The following is a 14563-nucleotide window of genomic DNA, read 5'->3' on the forward strand; positions in this document are numbered from 1 at the left end:
GGTGCCCCAGGGAGTTTAGAGTGAATGATAGAACTTCTCATCGCACCAGCATCTAAAAGAAATGGCTCTAAAGCACCCATTGTAGTGACATTAACATAAGGTCCACTCTGATCTACTGGAATCGATACAACTCCCTCACTTTGTCTATGGCTGTCCTAGTTAGCGTGAAGGCTTTCATTTTCACCTTCAGCATGATAATCATCATTGTAATACTGGGTAGACTGAGTATTTTGTTGATCAAAGTAGTTCGTGGAATTTGGAGGGGGAAGGGAACGCTGTTCTTGGGTCAACGCACCTCGACCTCTACCCCTGGGCGCTAATTGATAAATACCACGACCTCGTGGAGCAGATAGTCCTCCATTACGCTGTAATAAAACCGGGCAACTATTCTTGAAATGACCCTCCTCTCTACAATAGGCACATTGGTTAGGACCTAATAAAGGTCGCGGAATAAAAGGCTCAGGCTTTTGATAGACCCTCTGAAACTGTGGAGGCTGTTGAAACTGGCACTGAGTAGGACGAGGAGGATAAGCCTGTTGCAGAAGAACCTTCGTTTTTAATTCTTTAGTCAATTTTTCTCTTGCTTGTCTTTTTCCTCTTTATCCCTGTTCTCATAATATTGATCAGTAGCCAATATCTGAGCAGACGAGGAAACAGCCCATGAACTTTCAGAGTCTTTCAACTTATGTGACAGCTCGGGAAGCAAATTAAATACGAATTTATCTACAAATAATCGCTGTCCACCCTCCGTAGTCATATCCTGATCACTGTGATCAATAAACGTCTCCTCAAAACGAGTGAAGAAATCAGAGACACTCTCATCTTTCTTCTGCTTACACGCAGTTAGTTTATCCCAATTAACTTGCAAGGCGGGCATCATCGTTTTCATTAAAGTAATAATCCTACCAGGGAGTTATGAAATCAAAACATCAGGCTTAGCACCACCCACTTGAGCTCTATCTGCAGCATTATAGCAGCCCAATCACCACCTAATGCTTGGGCGTGATCCTCTCTACGAATCCAAGCCCATAATGCTTGTGGGACTACATTTCCCATCAACATATCAATATCGGTTAAATTCATAATACAGGCATCAACAGTCTGAGACAACTCTTTATAATAACCAGCAGGGTTTTTACGGGGATCTGGTAGAGACTGTTTAAGAGCTAAAACTTCAGATCTTTTCCAGGGGACATGTACCCATATACGCTGGAAGTGCGCGGGAACAGCTGGATTAGCACCTGCTGCTGCAACCGCTTCTCTCCACACTGGAGGAACTTCTCTCATGGGATAATGTTTGGATGTCAGCCTAACAGCAGGGTCGGAATCAAAAAAAGTCTGCGAGGAAAATAGGGACCTAAAAGTGACAAGCGTCCTTAATCTTAGAACCCACAATGAGTCCCTTATCGAAATTACCCTGAACATCTAACAAACCCTGAGGAACTGAACCCAAATCCATATCCTCCCATCCTTTAACAAGAGTGTCACACATAACATTAAAAACATATCTCTGCGTGGGCGCTTCCCACTGGTGAAAGGTGGCCATGATATCATTCACACTATACTGGGGACCCTTCTCGATCCATTTGCGAGCGAGAGAGTCCAATATTACCCGTTCGTCGGAAGCTGGAAGCTGACTACGAGACTGTCTTTGGGGAAAAACCGGAGACATATTAAGAGTCTCAAAGAAAGGAGACAGAAAATCAGAGACAGTATCTGTGATTCGTTTGCGCTCAGTGGGAGAATTAGACATAAGGACAGGGGACAAGGTATTAGGTGAACTAACAGAAGAATTAACAGTTATAAAGGGAGCCGAAGGCAAAGGAGATTGATGTTCAGGAGACGAAGGCAAAGAAGTCGGTGGCGGAAGAGGTGGGGGTGGCACTACCGGAAGGGGCAAATGTGGAAGAGCCGGAGCAGGCGGAGGCGCAACTAATGGCTGAACTGGTTGTAACAATGGGGGTGCATTAGCACCTTGTACATAGGGAGGAGGCAATCTCAATAAGTGAGACATCAAAGGATCTTCCTCCGGATCCTTACTTTTACCAGAAGGGCAAATAGGCAACACCAGATAGCATTTATCTATCGCCATACGATGCTGTCTCTCTGAAATTTCCATTTCTTGATTAATCTCATTATCTTTAAACTGCTGGGCAGCCTGTATAATCGTCATACTTTGTGTTTTCTTATCTCTTTTTTCCTGTTTAATTTCTCTCTGTTTGGCTTCCTTGCGCCAGAGGCGGAAAGAGTCAAACATTGCCGGCCGGGCTTTTCTTTTAAACAAAATTGCTTCCAAATTATCTAATATGTCAGGCTCAAAGCTACCATTCTGTGGCCACTGCAGAACACCATCGTTCTTCGTGTATCGGATCCATGCCTCATTAAAGGCAATGGGGCCAACACCATGTTTAGAATAAAGCTCATAAGTGGGAGTTCCAACCGGAGGAATTGGACAAGAGTCCTCCAGCCGGGAATCCCTTTCACAACCAAAACAACAAAACTTTCTAACTTACTCAGACCAGGCATCGTTATTTCACTGGACTGTTCACAAACATCAAGGGGTTAAATCAAATAATATAGCACAAACTGTACTCACCCCTCGGCTTCGGCTTTTGCAATAGCCGAATCAAAGACCCAAATCAAACAAAATAGTGGGAGCTACCCACCAATACATAACTAAGAGTCTTCTTACGCCAACAGAGGCCCGTCTAACGTCTCGCGATACCATACATCACCAAAAAGGGGGCAAAAGCAAGGCGGCAGTCAGGGCAGCAGACGTCAGCAGCCGTCAGGAAGGAGAAACCGCGCTGAAAAAGACCTTCGGACCACTTTGACATGCAGGGGTCGCTTGACGTGGTTCGCGATTCCTCCAGAATTTTCTTGCGGAGTTCCTCACGAACTTCAGGCAAAACCGCTACCTCTGAAGCCGCCTCACCTGGGGCACCATTTGAAGAACCAGGCTGAATTAGGCCTGGCGGCGCAGGGTACGCCTTAATCTCCTGAGTTCACCTGCTTTGTTGAACAGAGACACAGGACACTCTGTTGAGCGTAGAAGATCAGGTTTATTAGCTGCAGCTAAGTACAGTTGTCCCAGAAGTACACCCGGTATGTTCTTAGGAGACTGCCACTTTACTCCATGGTGCACAATCTTTTATAGCACATAGATTCACCAAGAACACACCCAATGCATACATGTTTAGCCAATGGGAAGAGTTTAAAAACAAGATATAACCAATGAGAAAAGTTTGAAAATAAGATATCAAGTAACCCAAATAAACCTCTCTTACAACTGTTTTTGTCACCCCTCCCCACAAGTTAATCATTGGTTGTGTCTACAACTCAACTTGCAGGTGGCAGGACACATTTGTATGCTTTGGAGGACAGTTGTGAAACGAGAGAATACAAGTAGAGAATAGCGAAGGCCAGAAGATAAGATAAAGTCAGGAAAGAATGGTGCAAACCAACAGATAGTTGAAACAGGGATCAGTCGGACCAGACGGGGATTAGTGGACTCAGCCAGTCCCTGACATCAGTCTTGTAAACAGAGGCAGGAGGTTATTTTGATCAGCAGAAAAAACTTCGTTCATTGTGCTGCCTGAGTGAGGGCAACACAAAATGGCGGTGGAACACAAAATGGTGGCTGAATATAAGCGAGATCGAAAATCGAATTTCCTCACCCCGCGGTCCCTGTCAGCTCCCCACCTCATTGGTTTTACACATAGGGAGCTGCTAACCATGCAGCTCCCTCTGTGTTAAAGCAATTGTGCTCCACTTCTAGCAAGTAAGAACATTTCTTATGCTAGACGCGGAGCACAGTTTGCTATGGCTTGGTGGGAGCGGTAAAGCTCTCGCCAAACCATAGAAAACCGCAATGTCACAGGGATGGGCACCCTGGGACATATCAGGAGCTGGCCATGGGGTGTGGCAGTGCCCAGGACCATCTGTGGGTCCCCTCCTTGCTTGAATTTTGCCCCTGGGAGGCCGTGGGGAGTCCGAAAGCCCCCGCGTTAATCAAACTTAAAGCCCTGCATTGTTTTAGGATAAAGCTCAGTGGAGGTGGTGGTCCCTGAGGCTTGGGGGGATCCAAGAGACCCCCCATTTATAAATAAATAAACCCTGGAGTGCTAGTAGCCCCGAGGGCAGCGAGGGACGCATATGGACCTTCCCTGCATTTTTTCTGTAAACAAGCCTGGTTAGGTGGTGGTCCCCCGGGCATCAATAAACAACAGGGGGTGTGCGCCCCCCCACTCCTTTACTATTTAAATGCCCCAAGACCTGGCCTATCTGAGGTCTTCAATCTTCTTAAACGTTTCGGCGGGATTTGTGGATCTCGCTGAAAACTCAAAAAAGAAATGGTTTTTATGCCCTGCGGGGTACCTGTGGTACCGCCCCCAACAGCCTAGGCGGGCAGGGTATGACGAGGGCCTGGGTGACGGTCTTCCTGGTCTCGGTGGGGATCCACCAGAAGATCTTCCGTAGCATGCGTAGGATGTTGAAGCACGCCGAGGAGACGTTGTTGACTTGCCTGGTCATGGAGAGGGAGGAGTCCAGGAGGAAGCCCAGGTTGCGTGCATGGTCTGTCGGTTTGGGTGCGGTGCCCAGGGCGGGAGGCCACCAGGAGTCGTCCCAGGCGGAGGGTGAGGAGCCCAGGATAAGGACCTCCGTCTTGTCCGAGTTCAGTTTCAGGCGGCTGGTCGTCATCCACTCGGCTACCTCTTTCATCCCTTCGTGCAGGTTGGATCTGGCGGCGGCGGGGTCGTTGGTCAGGGAGAGGATCAGTTGGGTGTCGTCGGCGTAGGAGATTATGCTGAGGTTGTGTTTGCGTACGATGGCCGCGAGGGGGCTCATGTAGACGTTGAAGAGGGTGGGGCTCAGAGATGATCCTTGAGGGACGCCGCAGGTGACTTCGGAGGCCTCTGACTTGTACGGTGGTAGGCGGACTCTCTGTGTTCTTCCGTCGAGGAAGGAGATGATCCAGTCCAGCGCCTTGTCCTGGATTCCGATGTTGCTGAGGCGCCGTACTAGGGTGCGGTGGCAGACCGTGTCGAATGCCGCAGAGAGGTCTAGGAGGATGAGGGCCGCTGTTTCTCCATTGTCCATCAGGGCTCGGATGTCATCGGTGGCGGCGATGAGGGCGGTCTCGGTGCTGTGATTGGCTCGGAAGCCGGACTGTGAGGGGTCGAGGGATCCGTTTGTCTCGAGGAAGGCGGCCATCTGCTTGTTGACGGTCTTCTCGATGACTTTGGCTGGAAACGGGAGGAGCGAGATGGGGCGGTAATTCTTGAGGTCGGTGGGGTCCGCTGTAGGTTTCTTTAGTAGGGCGCTGAGTTCGGCGTGCTTCCAGCTCTCAGGGAAGATGGTGGTGTCGAAGGAAGTGTTGATGATGTCTCGCAGGTGGGGTGCGATGACAGCGTCGGCCTTGTTGAAGACGTGGTGAGGGCAGGGGTCGGTCGGTGATCCGGAGTGGATGGAGTTCATCGTGCGGATGGTGTCTTCGGTGCTGATCGGGGTCCAGGCGTGGAGGGTGGTGGTGGGGGGTGGTTGTTCGGTCATGGTGTGCGTTGGTTGGTTGTTGAAGCTGTTATGTATGTCCGCGATCTTGTTGTGGAAGTATGAAGCGAGGGAGTTGCAGAGGTCTTGCGATGGGGTGATGTCGTTGTTTCCTGCGCTGGGGTTGGAAAGCTCTTTCACGATGTTGAAGAGTTCCTTGCAGTTGTGTGCGTTGTTGTCCAACCGGTCTTTGAATGCTGTTTTCTTGGCGGCGCGGATCAGCTGGTGATGTTTCCGGGTGGCAAGTTTGAAGGAGGTCCTGTTGTCTGGTGTCGGTTCCCTTCTCCAGACTTTCTCGAGGGCTCGGCAGTTCTTCTTGGAGCTCTTGAGTTCGTCGGTGAACCATGGGGCCTTCTTGCTGCCGGGTCTGCTAGGCGGGGTCCTCAGTGGGGCGAGTTCGTCCGCGCAGTTGCTGATCCACTTCGTGAGGTTGTCGGCGGCTTGGCTGGGGTTCGCTGAGCTGGCAGGAGGGTGCTGGTTCAGGGAGGTGGCGAGCTGGTCTGCTGTGATCTTGTTCCAGCTTCTGCGGGCTGCCTGTTGCTGGTGTTGGTGGGTCGTCGTTCTCTTGAAGGTGAAGTGGACGCAGCTGTGGTCCGTCCATTGAAGCTCTGTGGCGTGGCTGAAGTCTATGTCTGTGCTGGATGAGAAGACTGCGTCGAGTGTGTGTCCGGCGAGGTGGGTGGGGGTGGACACCAGTTGCTTGAGTCCCAGGTTGGCGAGGTTGTCGAGCAGGGTGCTGGTGTTGCGGTTGTTGTTGTTCTCCAGATGGAAGTTGAGGTCTCCCAGGAGGATGTAGTCGGCGGAGGGGAGGGCATGCGGGCTGACGAAGTCGGCGATGTCCTCGCTGAATTGTGTGCGTGGTCCAGGGGGTCGGTAGATCAGGGTGCCTCTGAGGGTGGTGTTCGGGTTGGTGTGGATCTGGAAATGCAGGTGTTCGGCGCTGGTCAGGGTATTGTCGGTGCTGGTCGTGAGACGGATGGTGTTCCTGTGGATGATGGCGATGCCTCCTCCCATCTGGTTGGCGTTTCGGTCCCTCCGGACGACCTTGTAGCCCTCTGGGATAGCGATGGCGATGTCGGGAGCTGAAGAGGCGTTCATCCAGGTCTCCGTGAGGAAGGCGACGTCAGGGGCTGTGGCGTCTAGAAGGTTCCAGAGTTCGATGGCGTGTCTGTGGACGGAGCGGGTGTTGAGCAGGATGCACTTGAGGTGGGTGCTGCTGGTGTTCAACTTGGTGGGTGCTGGTGCGAGGCTGGTCCGGATGCAGGTGAACTTGCAGGCGTGGCAGCTGAAAGGTCCGTGGGTACGTCGTGGAGTGGCTTGATGGCATTCTGGGAGTCGGCCGGTGTTGAGTGCGGTGAGGGTGGCGGCGGAGTACGTCAGGCGGGTCGGTCGGGATCTTCGTTGGCCAGGGGTCCTGGCGCTGGGCGCGGTCCGGTCGATGAACTTTTTATGGCCACAAGTACATTCTTTCCTGTGGGGAGTGTACGTTTGTGTATGCAGGAGGGAAAGTGAGTGGAGGGGGGAGCCAGGAGTGAGCCGCAAGTTGTGGACACTTACCTCATGGAAAACCCTGGAGCCGAGCCGCGGAGACAGTCACTCCCCACGGAGGGCTTTTGGCTGGCTAGCCTTAGAGAGTGCTAGCAGCTGCAGGGACTGAGTATGAGCAGACATGGGCAACAATACGGGAGGAGAGCAGCAGCCCAAGCCCAGCTGCTATACACTGCCAAAGTTACCCCATTCTCCCCCGCATGCCGCTCATGCCTGCTGTCTGCTGCTGAGGCGGGAGTGAGCTCTTAACTTCACATCACTGACCGTAGGCTCACAATAAACAGCATGGGTGGTGGTATGGGAAGGAGAGCGGCCGAGACAAGCAAAAACATTGCAGGACCAATTCAAAGAAAAAAGAGTGTGTAAAACAGATGTAAATAAACAAAAGAGTAGGGGATATGTAACCGGGTCAGTCACCATGGGCAGGAACAGCACACCAAAAGGAGGGAAAAATAGCAATATTTCACCACTGAAAAGCAAGGAATTGCAAAAGGAACGAATGAAAAGCGATGGGCGTGATGAAAGCCCACAGAGTAGATATTGCATGTTTCAAAGACACAGTGCATGAGCTGCCTAGGTGAGACCTAAAAAAACACGCTTTTGAGGATGCTGCTGATGTCCTGGGGGGTTTCCCACCACGGAAAGACATTGGCTGTGTAAAACCTCAAAACAATTAGCAGGAAACCTGCTCTTTGCACGGGGTTCCAGATCATTTGGTGCACACCATGTGATATTGACTTCTCACCGGATGACCATGTCAGGGAAACCTTTATTGTGTGACATGGTGGCACTGTGCGAGTTAGAAGGTCTGAGTTATGATGTATATTTTTTGAAGCAGTTACTGTACATACATATTGTAAACCCCAGCTCTTTGGACACCCTTGCGATCTCACTATGCAAATAGCTTCAGTCTTGGATTGCTTTTCTACACAATGTGACAGTTTTTTTCACCTCATTCAGCACTTTAAAACCCTTTACGTGATTATGATTCTACTCCACATGAAATGTTGCCAAATACGAAATCTCTCTCTGTGGGGCCCTTGAAAGAACATCTGTTCAAGAACACAGCCAATTGCTGAAGTGCTCCTTGTCATTTCCTCATTGCACACAGTTTGAGAGTGAAGCATAACCCCAATAGCAATCCATTAACATTTTATTCTGTCAGGTTGTTCATTGTTAAATAAATGATGCCCAGTGCGCTGCATGAACATGCAAACAGCAGAAAAACACTGCAATTGTTAAATTCCTACTACATGCTTTGTATTTAATTGAGTCAACATAGTTAACCCAGCACATTCTCTTGAGGGCTGCTGCAGAATACAAAGCTTCAGAGATTGATGGGATTTAGAATTCTGTTCTTTCCCTGCTTGTAAAAACATTTTACACCGTGTACGATGTGTTTATAATGCATGATTTTCCAATTGGAACTTGAATGAATTGAGTGATCTCTGTGGGTGGTTACACGTTCTGTAGTGTATTTTCATTCAATTAAATCCTCGTTGAAGACTTGTTCCTAATATTTTACAAACACACTGTAGTTTTCTGACCGTTAAACCTTTAGCTATTTTACGTCTCGTTTTTAACATATCATGAAAAAAACAGACACGTTATTAATATAGTATCTATCAACTGAAAACATGGACAAGTCGGGCCTGAAATACTTGTCCTAACTGATAGTCTTGGTAAAACATATTTGGGTGTTTGTGCTTTAATATCACCCACAACTTCTACAACGTGTTATTTAGTTAATGATGAAGTTGAAGCACTCTCTCTTGCATCTTGATTGACATATAGAAGGGCTCAAGTAAAAAAGAAATGAACTGTTCTCTAGAAACATTTTGGGATGTAATATTCCAACTGAAACAACGGCGGGCCCTTCTTGCCGCACCTCACACCAGTTCTTGAGATAAATGTAATGGTTGTCGTGCAATCTACCCCAAACGCCAGCCGCTGAATGGCGCTACTGTGCTCCAGATCAAACGTCAATAGAAAATGAGAAATGGGGGTGCACGAATGAGAAAGTCCAATGAGTCAAAAATTCTTTAAACTAAGTGTCCACTTTAATTTTCATTTAAATTTTGTAGGTAAAAAGATTGGTCAGCCAACGCGTTTCATTCCCTCAAGGGGAACTTCATCAGGGCTGTAACATGATAAAACAACATAAATATTACCAATAAATCATAAAACACAGGACTTACAACATGAACAAATGACCATATAGTATGAAAATCATACAGACAAAACAAATTTTCAACAACATTTAAAAGTGCCCATGGAATTGCACAAATCGACAGCGGACACATTTACATCACGATAAAAACATTTATACAAACAAAGTTTTTTGGGGAACGATAATTAATGGGTTTTTTTTTAGGCTTTTAGAGAATTGTCAACCTGTTAGGTTTTCCTAAACACCCAATACATGAACCTCATCAGGTTTTATGAACATCAAAAAGAAGTCAGAAAATATTTATGAATAATAAGAAAAATATAAAATATAAATTTTTAAAATATAGAAAGAAAAAAGAGAAATGAGAGAAAAAAGATAAATGCAAAGTATCGTGAATGTTTGAAAAAAGAGGAAGAGCAGTCCAATCCAAAGAGGTGAGCATACCTTAAATCAGTATGTATTTTCCTGTGAAAGGACAAGTCTTATAATTTCCACGAAGTCAAGTACTTCAAGTTTCTGTAAAGAAGCATAATGACCCAATTTTTGATAACTGGTGGTCCATAACAGAGTGAAATTGCTAATATAACTATAATTTATCTACATATAATCCCTCTAAATTATCTACATAAAATCTCTCTAAGTGCATTCACTATATGGCGTCCGTGTAACAACGTGAAAGTATGTCAAACAGTTATTACAAAGCATATGAACCGGTGGAAAACGAAAAAATGTAAAGTGCGCACAACAGCGCTGAGAGCAATTCAATCCGGTAGGCGCAAGAGTAAACAGGGTGCGCCCCAACCAACCAGTTGCACACTGGAGAAACATGTGAGGCGCCCTCATTGATAATCATCATCAATACTATGTCTGAATCAAATCTTGCCGTGTCGTACCCAGAGTGCCCATTGCCACAAAAAATAACACCAAAAACATATGCATGAATACATATCCCAAGTATGAGCTCTAGAATCGGCACCATGGAGGCAATCGCTTCGAAACCGAAACTCTAAAGGCAGTACATACAATAACCAACAGCTACGAGTACAAGCTGTAGTCCGTTCCCACAGGCATAATGATATTCCTGCACGTGTAAACTCACCGGCAATAGCCTGGACAGAGTAATCAATACGACGGCGAGTTCCTCGTTGCAGAGTAAACAGCCCGCCATGGTAGATAAATATACGTGACTCCGCCCCCTCAGCTGAAAACAGCCAATAACCATACAATAACCAACAGCTACGAATGCACGCTGTAGTCCGTTCCCACAGGCATATTGACATTCCTGCACGTGTAAACTCACCGGCAATAGCCTAGACAGAGTAATCAATACGACGGCGTGTTCCTCGTTGCAGAGTAAACAGCCCGCCATGGTAGATAAATATACGTGACTCCGCCCCCTCAGCTGAAAGCAGCCAATCCAAGTGAATGTAAGTCAGGGTAATGGTCCATTGGATCCAAACCTAAGTCGGCGTCCATTAGTAAGAAGTTAAGAAAATACCAGCACAATAGTGTTAACGGTATTTAATCTAACAAGAATTTTTGAACGACATAATAAATTTGAAAATATTTATCTTCCAAAATTTTAGGAGTATATGGATAGTTGTGAAAACGTACGGTATTAACGGTACGTAACTCGATTTAATCAAAGTCGAAAAGGCAATAATGCAAAAATAATGTCACATTAGTCGTGATTCATCTTAAAAACAGTTAGTTAATGATGAAGTTGAAGCACTCTCTCTTGCATCTTGATTGACATATAGAAGGGCTCAAGTAAAAAAGAAATGAACTGTTCTCTAGAAACATTTTGGGATGTAAACCTCTTCTCTAAATGAACGGATTATTTTTTACAGCTCTTTGCAAATTTCTTTTAGCATCCGGTCTGCTCTATTCCGGTCTGCTCTATTGAAATTAATTAAGTAATGCGACTTTGCATTATTAATGATTTACGTTAAAAATGCATTAGTGAGAAGGGCTGGACAACAGGTTAGGTAGGAGAAGAGGGACTAGGTTTTGGAGATGGTGCCACCACACGTGGCAATATGCAATGTAAGTGAAATCTGCCTATCTTTCAACTCAAACAGGGCTGGCTTTAGCACTGGTGGCGCCGACTGCGATAATGTTTCTTGGCATCCACAATTACCTCCTTCGCTACAAATTTCATTACAAGACCGGAGGCTGCCATTATGCATTATCTTTTAATGCAACTTCAAGTACAGCCACTTTAAAGTTACATCATAAGTAAAACTTCTAGAACAAACAAGTGTATCTAGGCAACGACAGCACAAGGATCAGCCTCTTTTAAATGCGGCTTCAAGTCAGATAAGTTGCCTTTCTCATATCTCCTGTCCTTCTCCTTTGCTTGCTTATAATTATACTAAGATTTCCTAATTCGTTATTTGCTATTACTTGCTTATCTATTTGCTATTACTTGCCTATCTATTCCTATAAGTTTTCGTATGATATTGCCATTGTTTGATTATTTATTATGTTAAGTTTGTATGTTCCTACCGCTGTTGTTATCGACATACACCAATCCTTCGGGCTTCTTCTACTTAACCAGTTAATAACGCCCTTCACAATACGCTCTCTACACCCCTTTTATTGCCGGTAATTTCAACCCCCTTCGTGGAGTGCTTTCAAGTCGCAACCCCCTTCGTGAAGTGTTTTCAAGTCGCATGACGCCTACCTCTGCCTCCCTCCTACCTTCCAGCCTCAGCGCCATTACCTCGCAAGCGCTTTTCACTCACCGGACGATCCCCGCACTACACTGCTAGCTTCATAACTCCTTCTGACCCCATTCGGCCGCCGCAGCTGCAACGTTCAAGCTGCAGGACGCGCCACACCTTCGCCTCGCCTTCCACACCACACGCCCGTTCCTTCACCGTGCCTTCCGCTCCAGCGCTACCCTCTGCATGAAATAAAAAAAAAAAAAAAAAAAAAAAAAGAGGCGAAAGACAACGCGTTCGTCTCGTTGATCCCACATTAGAGGAAGGTCGCTAGCAACGACTCCCTTCTCTCTAAAACGTCCCTTCCACACAATGCTGTTTCCTAGCAACTGCTTTACAACAACTGATTATCGACAGTTGGCAGCTTCAGTTTCCTACCCGTCCTCCTTTATCCTACAACCTTACAATTACCTAGACATTTTCCCTGTCAAGTTATAACCGCCTTTTATTACCCCTTGATTACTTCAATTCTAGTGACCCAAAAAAAAAAAAAGGGGGGGAAGATGTCTGATTCCGACGATTCTCAGACCCTTACACCCGCTCCCTCTAACAAGGAAGAGCTTATCAAACAACTGATTCACAAAGAGATTCATTCCTGCATGAGGGAGACTATTGATAAGATTGTTGCAGGTAAGAGACCCCCCGCACTCCTCAGAGCGCAGTCTAATGAACCATCTAAAATCGGGGGTAAAAGAACCAAGAGAAATGCAACAACTTAGATAATGAGGGCAGGGTGGGAGGTCAAAGCACCTCATTTATATTGGGAGGACCACGCGCCTCAAAACCTGAAGGAGGACTAAGCTCCTCAAATGTTACGGGAGGCCTAAGCGCCCCAAAAAGACTACGTGCCTATAACGACACACCTCTCTTGGATGCCCTAAGCGGCTCACAATACCCAAATGGCAATACAGACCCTCTCTTGCCTAACAAACCCTCTAATGAGTCACTTGACGAATATATACTGGACCTGGATCAAACTGATGATGATATTGACCCTGATTTCTCGGAAGAGGAACTCCCCTCCTCATCTAGAAAAATTATTCTTGATCCCCTTGGCGGGGAAATGTTTTCCCCTGACAACATACTACACCCTAGAAGCTCCCAGTGGTGGCCCCAAAATCATGTAGCCAAATTTATTAAGACATGGATCAAACACCCATTGGAAAGAGAGGCAAGAAATATTCTTAGGGCAGAATGCCCAGGCCCTATCATCCAAGACAAATATTGCCTTACTCCTAACCTAGATCCAGAACTTATTAAATTCTTATTTAAATTGGGCAGAGACCCTAGGAAAGGTTTTGAACGCTCCCTCAAAACTTGCCAGGATCGCATGCTTGACATGCTCGGGCCCTTAGGCCGTATGATCGATCTCATTGAGGAGAGCTATATCAAAGGTACTCAACCTAACATTGACCTCCTACGGGGATGGAGTCAAAGGGCTCTTATCCTCCTGGGTAATGCCAACGCATCTCTCAATACTGAGAGGAGGAAAATCGTCCTTTCTAAAATTTACCCTAAACTCTGCGATATGGCAGAGAAAGAATCCTCCTCTAATCCTAATGGACTATTATTCGGAGAGGATATGATTGAAGACCTGGGGAAGTATGTAGCAACCTTTACGGCTCTGGATAAGCCGCAAGCCAACATGCGCAGAGTTTTCAACCCTAAAGTTTTTGCAAGGGCCGGCAGAAGGGGTCGTTCTGCCGGCCGCTTCTTTCAAAGACCCTTTTCAAGATCAAGAAGTTTCGGACGAGGTTACCAACACAACTCCTCATTCTTCCCTCAACGAGGCCGTTCCTTCCGTTCAAGAAACTTCAGATCAAGAGGCATCAATAATCCAAATTCAACAAGTGAGTACTCTTTCTCTTCTCTCTTCCTCTTTAACTCAAAAAGTAGGGGGTCGCCTAAAACTTTTCATTCACGTTTGGGAGCAAATTACACACGACCCTTGGGTTTTAGAGACAGTACAAGGTTTCAGAATAGACTTCATGGAGAAACCCTCCCAGACATCAACTGCCCAACTATTAAACTTGACCCGAGAACAACACTCTATTGTCGACGAGAAAGTAACTTCTATGTTATCCAAAGGTGCAATTCTAGAAGTTCCTTGGATTTGCAGGAATTTCATAAGCAATATCTTCCTCGTGGAAAAAAAGGACAAAGGGTGGAGACCTGTAATAAACCTAAGGGAATTGAACAAGTGTGTCACTTACAATCATTTCAAGATGGAAGGTATCCATCTCCTCAAGGACATGCTTTTAGAGAAAGACTGGCTAGTCAAATTAGATCTAAAAGACGCCTACTTCACCATTCCTATGGCAGAGGAATCCCAGTCCTTTCTTCAATTTGGTTGGAACAAGCATCTATACCAGTTCCAAGCCCTTCCCTTCGGCCTATCTTCGGCCCCGTGGTGCTTTACCAAAGTTATGAAGGCAATTACCACGGTCCTTCGGTAGAGAGGTGTCCGCCTCATAATCTATCTAGACGACATTCTCATCATGTCTCAAGACAACTCCCAAATCCTGAAAGACTTAAAAACGAATGTGGATTTGATAGAAAGCACAGGGTT

The 14563-nt window shown here is 46.5% G+C and overlaps 1 protein-coding gene across 1 annotated transcript in view; it reads left to right on the plus strand.

Annotated features, from left to right (window-relative positions):
- Positions 1–14563, plus strand: part of CCDC148 (coiled-coil domain containing 148) — an 871149-nt gene that overhangs the window by 700086 nt on the left and 156500 nt on the right. The window lies entirely within an intron of this gene.

The sequence above is a fragment of the Triturus cristatus genome, chromosome 3_1 (genome assembly GCF_964204655.1).
Source record: "Triturus cristatus chromosome 3_1, aTriCri1.1, whole genome shotgun sequence".
In the NCBI taxonomy this organism is placed as follows: Eukaryota; Metazoa; Chordata; class Amphibia; order Caudata; family Salamandridae; genus Triturus; species Triturus cristatus.